The sequence below is a fragment of the Urocitellus parryii genome, chromosome 8 (assembly GCF_045843805.1).
Source record: "Urocitellus parryii isolate mUroPar1 chromosome 8, mUroPar1.hap1, whole genome shotgun sequence".
NCBI classification, from domain to species: Eukaryota; Metazoa; Chordata; class Mammalia; order Rodentia; family Sciuridae; genus Urocitellus; species Urocitellus parryii.
Genome location: NC_135538.1, coordinates 73,058,716 through 73,071,161, shown reverse-complemented (window position 1 = coordinate 73,071,161; position 12,446 = coordinate 73,058,716).

Sequence of the window (12,446 nt, the reverse complement as noted above, 5' to 3'; positions counted from 1 at the left end):
AGGTCCTGCTCCTGTCATACCTTCAGTGAGAATAAGCCATAATTCTAGACTAAGACAGCTTTCCTTTCCAAATATAAAACCATGAGCCTCAGTAATTATAAAAATGCCTCTCACTGGGGCTGTCTCTTTCAAAGGTTAAATACTCCTTTCCTTAAAATTTTTAATTTTTTTTAGAAAACAGATAGCAAGTTAGATAAGGCTAATTTTTCTAAAAATAAAAGTATTATTTCTAAACAGAGAAAAAGGAGAAAGTATGATTATTTTTAAAAGATTCTTTTACTTACAAAAAGAGTTTTAATATTTTGGCTTTTGTCTCTGTTCAAAAAATTAGAGATACTGATAGGGAAATATTACAAAAAGTACCAGTTTCTTTTCTTTGTTCTCTAGTTCATTTTTCTCTCTTCTTATGCTTATTTAGCATAATAGTGCATCACAAGATTTAACTGGTAGCTGGTCAAAGACTGTAACCTTAGCATCTCTAGATCTTTAGAGCAACACACCCTTGTTCCAAGTCTGAAGCATGTGAACCAGATGGGTACTCCTGGAAGGGGATAAATATGCCAAATCTCTGTGGTTGTGCTGCATATTATACAACTGTACTAAGATCAGTAATACATGTCTGGCGTAGATGAGGGGGTGTTTGATACATAGCCAGACTAAACTACACGTAGAACTACGAAGTCTTATTATATGTATCGAATTTTGTTGTACATAACTTTGTCCTTGAGATGTGGCAGCTGAGCTTCCATAAGCTTTAATCTGAGTATAAAACGAAAAGTTGATAAAAACAAAATCAAAGTAGTGGGATTTGCTGAGGAGAGGAGAAGCTATGGAGGAGGGCTCCTCCAGATCAGTTGAGGGCCACGCTTGCCCTTGCTCCCTCATCTACCCCACTCCACTCCATGTACCGATAAAGGTAGAGTTGAGCCAGAAGGTTGAACAGGAGGAACATTAAGACAACACAGCCATTTGCCTGAAGGCAGTGACAGATCAGGGGCTTAGCTGTCCAGCAAGGAACATGACCTGCTCTCTGTAGTCTACAAGAACATGATTGGGGCTGGTGGTCTGCCTGGAAGCTCATCTCAAACATCAAGCAGAAAATCCAGTACCTTGGACAAGAAGTTGCCACTGATTAAGGGGGTATGGTCAGAGATGAAGTCCATCTGCACCACCATCCTGGTATTGTTGGATCAGAATTTAATAGCCAATGCAGCTCACTTAAGAGAGTAAGGTCTCCTATGTAAAAATGAAGGGACATTACATCTAGTTACTTGCTAAAGATGCATGTGGTGATAAGAAACAAATGGTAGATAATTCCCAAAGAATTCACCAAGAAGCATTTGATTAAGCAAGAAAGAGATGCAACCCACACACCCAGTTTGTTTGGGACTGGCTCTGAATTTTTCAGTATTTTACCAGGAGATTCCAAATAACCCAGAGCTTGCCTTCACACTGGCTAAAGGCTTTTGGTGAGTCCATTACAGAACCTGATAAACTGAATGAAGATGTATACAAAGACAGCACTCTGGTTGTACCATTGCTTACAGACAATTTAATGTTATGGACAACAGTGTGGAGAACAATGTGATACTGCAGAAGCAGTCAAAAACTAAATACAAATAGGGTGTTATTCTTCCTCTCTTCAAGAAATCTTTTTATACATCTCAATTTTTATTCCACTTGGATTTCCTATACCAAAGGAACCCATTTGTGTGTATAGAATCACCTGTTTATAGTCTTTTCACACTGCTTCTCTGGGAGAACTCCATCCCTTTATTTGTGCTCACCTTGGCCTTCCTGGCATGCAGTTACTGCTCTAGAAAAGTATTAATACCTTCATTTCATTTAAACATAACTTTCAAACACTTAGTAGAGGATTAAAAATGTATCTGGTATTTAGGTAATACGAACCAGTTTTTCAAGTAACTGTATTTTGTATTACTGTGAAGACATGAAAATGTACTTAATTATCATTGAAATGGTGTGCTATGTAATTTCTTAAATTCTCCATTCCTTTACTTATTCTTTTTTTGGGGTTTCCTATTAGTAATCAAATTTTTCATACTCTTACTGTCTTCCTTTTAAGTAGGAATCCAGAAATATTAGATTGATAGGGAAAAGTACTTTCTTCTTGGTTCGAGGGTCACAAATTGAAAAGGCTCCTATATGTCACATATTATGGAAGTCACATCTATCTATGACAACAGGGTGTTTCTTACTCACTATTCATTTGCTACCGTTTAAGTTGACAACTTCCCTTCTCAATAAAAATTCATTTACACCTCCTGACTTTGCAGTTCTGGTATTCACTTTACTATGTGATTAAAGTAGCATATCGCTGCCTGAATAAAAGTATTGCTTTTGACAAATTAAAGTGCTTGTTGTCAGTTCTTTTTTAAAAAAAAATTTTAAAATTGTCAATGGACCTTTATTTTTACTTAATTATATGTGGTGCTGAGAATTAAACCCAGTGCCTCACATGTGCTAGGCAAGTGCTCTACCACTGAGCTACAATCGCAACCCTGTGTCATTTCTTAACACAACAGAAAGGGAAAATAAAAGCAGACAAGCCCAAGTCTAAACCTTCAGTAGTTTTCTATGCAGATTTGTAAATGTGTGGCAGGATTTCCAGTTTGTCTAATAATTGCTCTTTAGAGAATTGGACTACTATTATGTGTTGCTAATAATTGATTCCAGTCTCAAAAAAGCCTTGTGAAAATGTTATGCCCTGTGTAACATAAAATTAAATTAAATTTTATAAATCCCCCCCAATCTAAAAGTTGATTTTCTGCCTAATAGAACCCAAATTTTCTTCAGAAAATGGATAGTCAAATGCTCTGAGGAAGTCAAACACATCTACAGACTTAGGGAATAAGCTCCTCTTGCTAGTCTAAATCACTTGTGGCAATTCTATTCCTATTTCCAGTGCTGATCAAGAAATGCCAAATGACTCAATTCTATTAATAAAAAGTAAAAGGTAATGCTAGGGGGATATAAACTTGGTGGTGCACTGAAAGTAACCATAGCAATATGAAAAAAGCTTGACCAAATTGGCTCAAATTTCTAGGTATAAATATTATTTTTCTTAGTCTCACAGACAAACATTAGCAATCAACAAAATCATCAGACACACATAAATCAAGGGGAGAAAAGGCTTATTTTTGAAGAGAATAAGCAGTTAACAAATCCAGACTCAGAGATGATAGCAGATATTGGAATTACCAGAGATGGAATTTTAAATAAATATTACTAATGTGTTTAACACTCCAGTACAGAAAAAGTAGAACTATACTATAGCAGGTAAGGAAGTATATCAAAGAGATGGAAAGCATAAGAAAGAGTCAATTGGAAATGCCATGAAGAAAACATAAATAAAGGATAACTTCAGCAGGCTTATCAGTAGCCTTAATGAAGCTGAGAAAAGAACTAATGATTTTGCAGATAGGCTAAGAGGAATTACTCAAATTAAAATTAAAGCCAAAAATGAGCGAAATAAATAAAAAATCAAAGTACCCAAGGCCTTCGGATAATATAGAATAGTCTAAAATAGGTGTAATTGCACTCCCAAAAGTATGAAAGAGAGAATGGGGAGAAAAATATACCAAGATATGATGATGAATATTTCTCAGGAATAATGAAGTATATAAAACAACAGGTCCAAGAATACCAAATTCAGGAAGAATGCTCCCTCTACTTACAAAAAACAACAACAAAAAAAGTCACTTGGATACATCATATAACAACAAAACAAATTTAAGAATCTTGAAAACAGGAAGAAATTTTTTAAAATCAGAGAGACACATTACCTATAGAGAATCAGAAGTTAGAATTGTAGCTGACTTTTTTAGAAACTGCGTAACAGTGAATTGGACATGAATTGGAATCTTTAAAATACTGAAAAGCAGCCCCCAATTTTATACCCAGCAAAAATATTTTCATTCTTGGCCATCATGTTGCCACTCCAGCATGGGCAGACTGTGGAATCTTTTCTGACTTCCCCAGTTGATTTTGACAGCCCTTTTCTGAATTTCTAGAGTTCTGACCTTCAAATCACATACCATGTGCCTAATTCTTTCCTGTAGTGTCTTGTTATCTAGGAATCCCATATATGGGATCCTCCAGAAAGTTGGACCATTTTAGGTGGAGAGATTCTACTTTACTTCTTCTGCCTCAGCTCAGTGTTGTATTCACAGTTGGAGGATAACACATTTACATCAAGCTTCCTTCTTGGTTGCTTTTGATCAAGAGATGGCACATTTTTCTCATATACATTCTGAGAGAAAGGAGTCTGAGAGGTGAAGTGAAAAATAGAGGACAAAAAAGGGCAGTTACTTCTTTCTTATGACACATGTTGCTCTTTATTTATTTTCTTATTAATACAACCTCTCCTTCTTTTTACACTTCCCACCCACCCTGCTTTTCTCTGTCTTCTTTCAAAAGGATCTTTAATTTTTTGGTGTGTAACATCTTGGTTAGAATAAGAATAAGGGAGCAAGAATCTTTTCCTACTGCATTCACTCCACCAACATTGATAATTTCAGAATTACTTTCTTTGCACAATTTGCTGAGGAAGGTCGGCCAGAGAAGGCTTTGTTTTGTTGAGAGGATTGCCTGTGAGAATGGAGAAGTTTAAAAGGAGACTGCAGGAGAAATAGAGGGGATATATGAAGGGAGATATTGGTAATGGGTGAAACTGTGCAGAGAAGAGATTAGAGATGTAAAAATGGGAATTTTGAAAGACTTTTGGGGTGTATGTTAACTTCCTTGGTATACTTCCTATCACTGCAAACACTTTGGAAGTTGAATTTATGAGGAGGAGAGGGAAGAGAGTGATGTTGCAAAATGCTGATGTTGGCATCTGAGAGTGTACTAGGTAATATCATAGGCAACTACAGGAAGTTTAGCCCCCAGAGATTAATTAGGTAATATTTACATGCTGAAAAGAACAGCTGCGTTTCTGAATTTTGCCAATATCTGCCTGGACATTGCAGAAAAACAACACTTTAACAATTTTTAAAGTGGGCAGGTGGAAACCTTATTTTAGCTCCCCAGTAGGAATTACATTTTGAGCCTGGGAGCTTATACATGCTATGTTATGTGTATCAAAATAGAAACTATGAACAGATTTGAAGTGATTACTAGTCAAATTGCCAAGTATAATAAATCAAGAGGTCTTTTCAAATATGAATAGTCTCTAAATACATGTTCTTTAAAATAAACAACAAGTGGTTATACTGAGATCCCATAGCTGCAATTGCATATTTTAACAAGCCAGTGTTTCTTTTTCTACCCATCTCTGTCTAATGACCATTCTTCACAAGAAGAACCTGCCTACACATATTAGATCCTTATCTGTCCAGAGGTGACTTCTTTATTCCTGGCTAGCTCCAAATTAGTATTAAGTTGACATTAAATAAATGAAGCTATAATTGTGCTTTTTAGAAAATAGTTCTCAAAGTCCACATCCAGAGCTATTTCTGCTGAGATACAGCTTGCCCACCTAGTCAGACCCTGCTGTAACACATGGAGCAGCCTTGCCCAGACACACATAGTTGGATAAAGCCACAGATTATTTAGAAAGTATTACCTCAAAATTTGCTTATACAATGTGAACATATTTCTGAGCATAATTATCTGAGGTTTTCCCCTAGGGACTGTGCGGACTGTGTTATATTGTTTTCAAAGATGGTCACACGACTCCTATCATCTTGCATGAAATTTTACAACATGACTTTGAGCTCCTTCATCATCAGATGGAAGTTATTTCTTTTCTCTTATGTCTTCTTGCCTTACAAATCCACTTGAAATAATAGAATGTGGCAAAAAATTGGGGGATTTCCAAGCCTGGACATCAAGAAGTCTTGTGATCCTTGTGTCTACCCTATTGGAGCTCAAGGCAACCATTTAAAAATAAGTCTTACGCTGCCATCCTGAGAGGAAGACCATGTGAAGAAAAGTCCTGAGTGATGTGAGATTACAAAGAAAGAGAGGTTCAGCCTTGCCGTGGCCATTCCATAACCACAGTGGAAGCCAGACATGAACTTGAAGCCATTACTGGTCCTCCGGCCCCATCTGAGCTGCTCCAGCTAAACACCCTGTGAAGCACAGCCTTGCTCTCATTACAGAATCATGAACAAATAAGTGATTTTTGTTATTTCAGCCATATATCTTTGAAATGTTTTATTATGTGGCAATAAATAGTCAATGCTGAAGTTAACTTAGCATTGTTAATAATAACAATAACACTTATGATGATTTTAAACATTTATATGATACCTCAAGTGTACTGGCACTTTAAAAACTGATCTGATTAAGTACCTAATCTAATCCCTATAATGACCCTGTGAAATGGATAGTAAACTTGCAGCCTGGAAGAACTAAAAAATCCAAAGTCACAAAGTAAATGATAAAGATGATGTTGTATAAACAACTCTTAGGTGCTAGGCACTATGCCAGGTTCTTTTCACATATTATCATTTTTAAGTCTCATGACAGCCTGTGACAATAACTATTTGTTTCTCCATTATATAGATTAATTTGCACCTGGTAAGTGGGAGAGCCAGCTTTCAAACTCTATGTCTCTGACTCCAAAGTCCAATTTCCTTTCACTCTATAACATGGAACTCCCTTCACAAACATCCATTTGGTTATTCAAATTCATCTATAGGATATTTCCCTGACCTTCATATATGTTAGATGTGGAGCAAGGTAAGGAAGATATTCTCCTAACTTCTATGCAATATATATTATAGGGACTTGCAGTAGGCAAGAAAAAGAAATAAAAGTGATTTGAAATAGAAAAGAAGAAGTAAAATTGTTGTTATTCTCAGATAATATGATTTCTTCTATCAACATTCCCAAATAACCTGTAAAATAAGTCAATAGAAATAATAATTGAATTTAGCAAGCAAGGTTTTATAATACAAAATCACTATAAAATCAGTCTTAGTTTTTATACACTATTAGTATATAATTATAAATAGAAATGGAAAAGACTCAGTTACAATAGAATAAAAAATCATGAAATACTTAGGTTTAAATCTAACAAAAGATATTCAGATTTGTATGCAAAAACTAAAAAGCAGTGATATAAGAAAGATTTAAGTAGGAGACACATCATGATCATGGATTGGAAGACTCATTTTTATTTTCTTCAAACTGATTTATAGATTTGTAAAAATCACTATATTGATTCTCTGGGTGATTCCACTTTATGATTAGAGTGAGAACTGTTCCAATAGACTATAAATTTCTAATTTGTCATTGAATCCCAGAACTTGGCACATAGTTGGCATGTAGTACATGTTTAATATAATACATTGAATGGAGGAATATAGGAAAGAGAAACATATTCTGGATATGCTGAATTTGAGATGCTGTGATATACCCTCCAAGAGGTGATGCATAGTGAACATGTAGGGGCCTATGGCTCCAAGTCTACAGAGAGCTCTGGGCTGGAACGTAAGTAGGAAGTGTGGCTTAAGCCATAGATGCAGATATAATCATGGCTTAGGAGGGTTGTTTAGAGCAGATGAATGAAAATCCAGTCTCTTAATTATGGCTTATAATTTTAGTTCAGAAATTGCATCATTTTTACATCTTCCTCTTCTCCCATTCTTCCAAGGACTGGAACCCCTCAGCCCTTCCTGCTAACATTGTAGATTCAATGGCCTACCTGTCTGGCAGAAATTTCTTTGACTTTCTGTACCTCAAAGTTCCAGGGGTCGCCCTGCTCCCATGAATGTGTCTAGCTTCAGTTCCTTGGATTTTTAAGTCTTTGGTATTCAGCTGCAATTACTATTATTATTATTATTTGTAAGGCTGGGGATCAAACTCAGGGCCTTGTGCATGATAGACAAGCACACTATCACTGAACTACATCCCAACCCTCTGCAATTATTTTTGTTGGGTCATAAAATATACTACATAACATGATTGTATATTATAGAACACAGTATATATTATATAACATAATTATATGTTATATAACATACTTGTAATTGGGAAAAATTTTTTGAAGCCAATAAAGATCTCTATAAATTTTAAAGAAAAAAATATATCTTCTTTCTGGTAAAAATTATGTTAATGGAATTTTTTTGGATAATTTAAAGTTTGAAATAACCACAAAAACCAATAAATATATGTGTTTTATTGTCTTTGAGAATGAAACGGTAAAAACATGAATATTACTCATTTCAAGTGTGGTTGCTATTTTTTTCTATCATAAATATCAATTTATAGTTTGAAACAATTATCACTAACTGGTTACAAAAATCTTCCTGTTTCTCCATTAAAAATAACAGTAAGTGGGGCTGGGGTTGTAGTTCAGTGGTAGAGCACTTGCCTAGCATGTGTGAGGCATTGGTATCAATTTTCAGCACCACATATGAATAAATCAAATAAAGGTCCATCATAACTTAAAATGTGTATTAAAAAGAATAACAATAAGTGACACTGTTTTTAATTTGAATTTTATCTCAAGGAAACATTGTAAGCATATATATATGTATATATATATATATATATATATATATATGCATGTGTGTGTACATATATATATATATACTTCAACATATAATAGATCAATATATACATACTGATCTATTAAGACAGAAATTTTTTCCTAAAACAAGCCATCTTACTAACAAGTTATTAAGAAATATCATTCACATTTTATTATTTATTTTTGATGATCATTGCATTTTAAAAAATACCTTACTTTTTTTTAATGCTTGGAAGTTTGCCAAATGAGTACTTTGATTTAATAATTTGTTGAATGTTTGCTATGCTGAACAATGTTCTTGATACTGGAAATATTGAAATGAACAACCCATGTTTTTTGGCATAATGTTGTTTTAGAGTTCAGTCATAGAAGCAGAACCAATAGGACACACACAGCATACATATCATATACCTTTCTCTGTCTATTCATATATATATATATATATGAATATATTATATCTGTGATATATAGTATAGTAAGGAATATATATATATATATTTGTGATTGTGTGTGTGTGTGTGTGTGTATATATATATATATATAGATAGATAGATAGATTTTTTTTTTTTACCTACTGAAGTCTGCAGCATAAGCGTTTGGGAAGGAAAGATGAGTGTGAAGTGAGAAAATCAAGGAAATGAATAACTATAATCCACAAGGATGGGCTGGAATTCTTGTCAATGTCTTGATGCCTGAAAGCCTCCAAGTTTGATGTTGGGGTGTCTTGTAGATGAATTGGGGCCTTGACCCAAGAATTCAGGAAACTAAGAGATAATCAGAATGTACCGTGGAAACTTTGGAAGCTGTCCTGGCTGCTGCCCCATTCTACCCAGGCCAGTCAGCTAAAGGGCCAAGGAAAATAATAAAGATCTTTCATGTCCACGTGCCTGCCATGACCTTCACACATCCTTAATGGAACACCTAAAGAATGCTGACTTCTCAGTGGAACAGACTGAGAACTCAGAGTCATTCACTTGTCTCAAAGCTACCACTCTCTCCCTTCAGGGATCTGACAAGTCCTTGGAGGGATGAATTGTCCTTGAAAGGATCACTATGTCATACAGGTTGTTAGAATGGAGCTTTCTTTGTTTTAACTTGTATTTAAAGAGCCCCACTGGGAATAAGACTTTGGAGTCTCAGCCATGGAGAGGATACTCTGCCTGGGACTTCCTAGTCAGGACCCTGAAAAGCTGCCAAGGACTGCCCACTTACATGACTTCAGGTGTTGGTGTTTCTCCCCATCTGGTGATGTATTATGTATTTTCTTCTTTTTTTTTTCTCTCATCTATCACTTTTTCTTTTGTTCTTGCTTCCATGTTGTTATTAAAATAAATGTTATCTTGTATAAAGAGAGTGTTTTTATTGTCTATTGGTTGTCACCTGCCAAATTCGTCAGCTTCATATATACATAATGGTTTAATGTTACACCAGCAGATGAGCAGCACCATGCCAAAAGTGTAGCAATGCTTCCTGTTTTAACTTAAGTTTCAAGGTGTAAAAAGAGAAGATGGATATTTCTTCACCTTTACTTTCCATATCTTGCCTAATGGCTTTTCTGACCCAGACTAACCCAGAACTATGCAGGGAAGGGAATTCTGGGAAACGTAGTTCCAGCCTAGTTAGTTGACACAAAAGAGAGAAGATTCTACATATGTGTGCCCATTCCATAGTAATAGACACTGACATTCTGAGATTAAGAAAAATATATTCATTTTACTGATGAGGAAAGACACTGAAGTTCTGATAACTACAGTGATGGCCCAGGCCCCAGATAATAAGTGAAAGGTGGAGCCAAGGCCAGACTACACAACTACTGCATTCTTTCACTTTTCTACTATCTGTAGGTAAAGGTGAGACTATCAAAGATGACTTTCCTTTCATGGGGTATTTATGCAGGTTTGATGCATTATTTTTGTTATCTTACCTAGGAAAAACTCCTATGGAGATCATTGGTACCTTTGCCCCAATAAATCTTGGAAGCTTAGGTAAATGAAATTGTATTTCATGAGAAGGAGAACACTAACACAAACTTCAAAATAATTGATTTGATTAAAAATAATTGATTTGATTAAAAATAATTGATTTGATTAAAAATAATTGATTTGGTTTTTCTTGATTCTCCCTTTTTTTTTTCTCTTTGTTTTTCTTCTCTAATTGCGAAGAGTCCTGGTTCAGGAATGAGCTGTATTACTTTAGTAGACCACTGTTTGAATTGGTGGGGTTCCATGTTTTTTCCCCTAGCTGATGCTCATCCCTTTGCAACCAGATCATGCACTCTTAATTCAGAAGGACAAAGTCTCAAATTTCTTCACAGATTACTTTATTGGTAGAAACCAGAAAGGAGGAGGTCAGAGTAGTGGATGTATTGAGCAACTTAATTCTTAAAAATTGAGAGTTAAAGCTATACAAAGGGGAAAGAAGAATCAATTTTTTGTTGTTGAAAAAGGCTAACATCCACAGCATAAATTCTCATAGTCACAAGTTAGATTTAATTTGGTATCAATTATTGATCTTCTATGAAAGATTAAATAAAAACCTCCCTGTATCTCTGCTTGCTTTTATATAAGGTGGAACTAATATTTTTCTCCTCATTACTGTCTACATACACATAAACTGAAAATTAGTAGAGTTAGTAACATAATACACTGGATGAAATAATGAGCCACTGCTTTGTAAGTGCAATCTTATATTCACTCTAGATATCTAGTCAAGATTTCTAATTCTAATGAGGACAAGTCCTCAGAGTGTTGAAAATAACTGTAGTCTCATCTCCAGCAATCTCACTTACTGCAACCACTTCACATCACTTTTTTTTTCATCTTTATGATCAATAACTCATGAAAAAAAAGGAGCACGTTAAATGCGATTCTTTTCCAAGTCTTCAAAAATACATTAGTATTTGGCTTTATATGTTTAATTCATCCCACTGAAACTGGAGTTTCTCCACTTCTGCTGGCAGGTGGGGTCTGGATAAGCTGCAGGCCTCTGCAGCCAAGAAACATGTTGCATCTCTTAATGGTAGGTTATGCCCTCTAGTGTTGCAGCTGACTCCAGAAACTCACCACCAAATTTTCTTTCTGGGTTCTTGTCTCATGAATTCAAAGAATAAAATCCACAGACAAGGATGAGTAAGTGTTAAGAGTAGAATTTATTCAAACGTGAATAAAAACTGAACTTCCACAGGGCGAAAGGGTTGCCACTTGAGTGTGCTAGTCTAGGGGTTTAGGTGGCACTTGGTCAATGCTACTGGTCCAATTTTATGCTAGAGTTTGGAAAAGTACTAATGCTGTTGGTTAAAATGTCTGATAATCAGGGTTTGTAAAAGTGTCAATACTAATGGTAGGCCTACAGTACCATCCTGGTCTGCCCCTTGGCCCTGGCTTGCTACACGATGGGCCCACACTCATATAGCATGCTCCATGCTGTCCCTGCCCATGCTCTCTGCCCATATTCCAGCCTGTGTGGGCTCTGAGACAAGGGCTTGGCTTCACTACTTAAACTCTATTTATAAAAATTTTATTGAAGTAGTACAGACGAGACGGGACACTGAGGTGGGTGATGGGGGGTTTACCACCCACTGGAGAAGCTTAATTAATATTTTCTGTGGAGGAAGGGTGCCACTACAGTATAGCCTAGTTCCTAAAACATGAACAATTTTGTGAATATTTGTTAGAGTCTGTAAACAAGTCAGGATGGCGCCTGGCATTTTGCCAGGGGAATGTTAGAGTCTGTAAACAAGTTTGGATGGCGCCTGGCAAAATGCCAGAGGGAGTGGTTTATGAAGTAACGTCAGCGAGCCATTAAGTGTGGAGATTTCTTATTGGTTGACTGATGTATCTAGTTTATGCTAATTAAGATAAGCTGTGTGGAATGTATAAATACCGCTCCTGTCCTACAATAAATGGCTCCCATTCCTGCTGTATCAATCTACACAAGTTGCTCG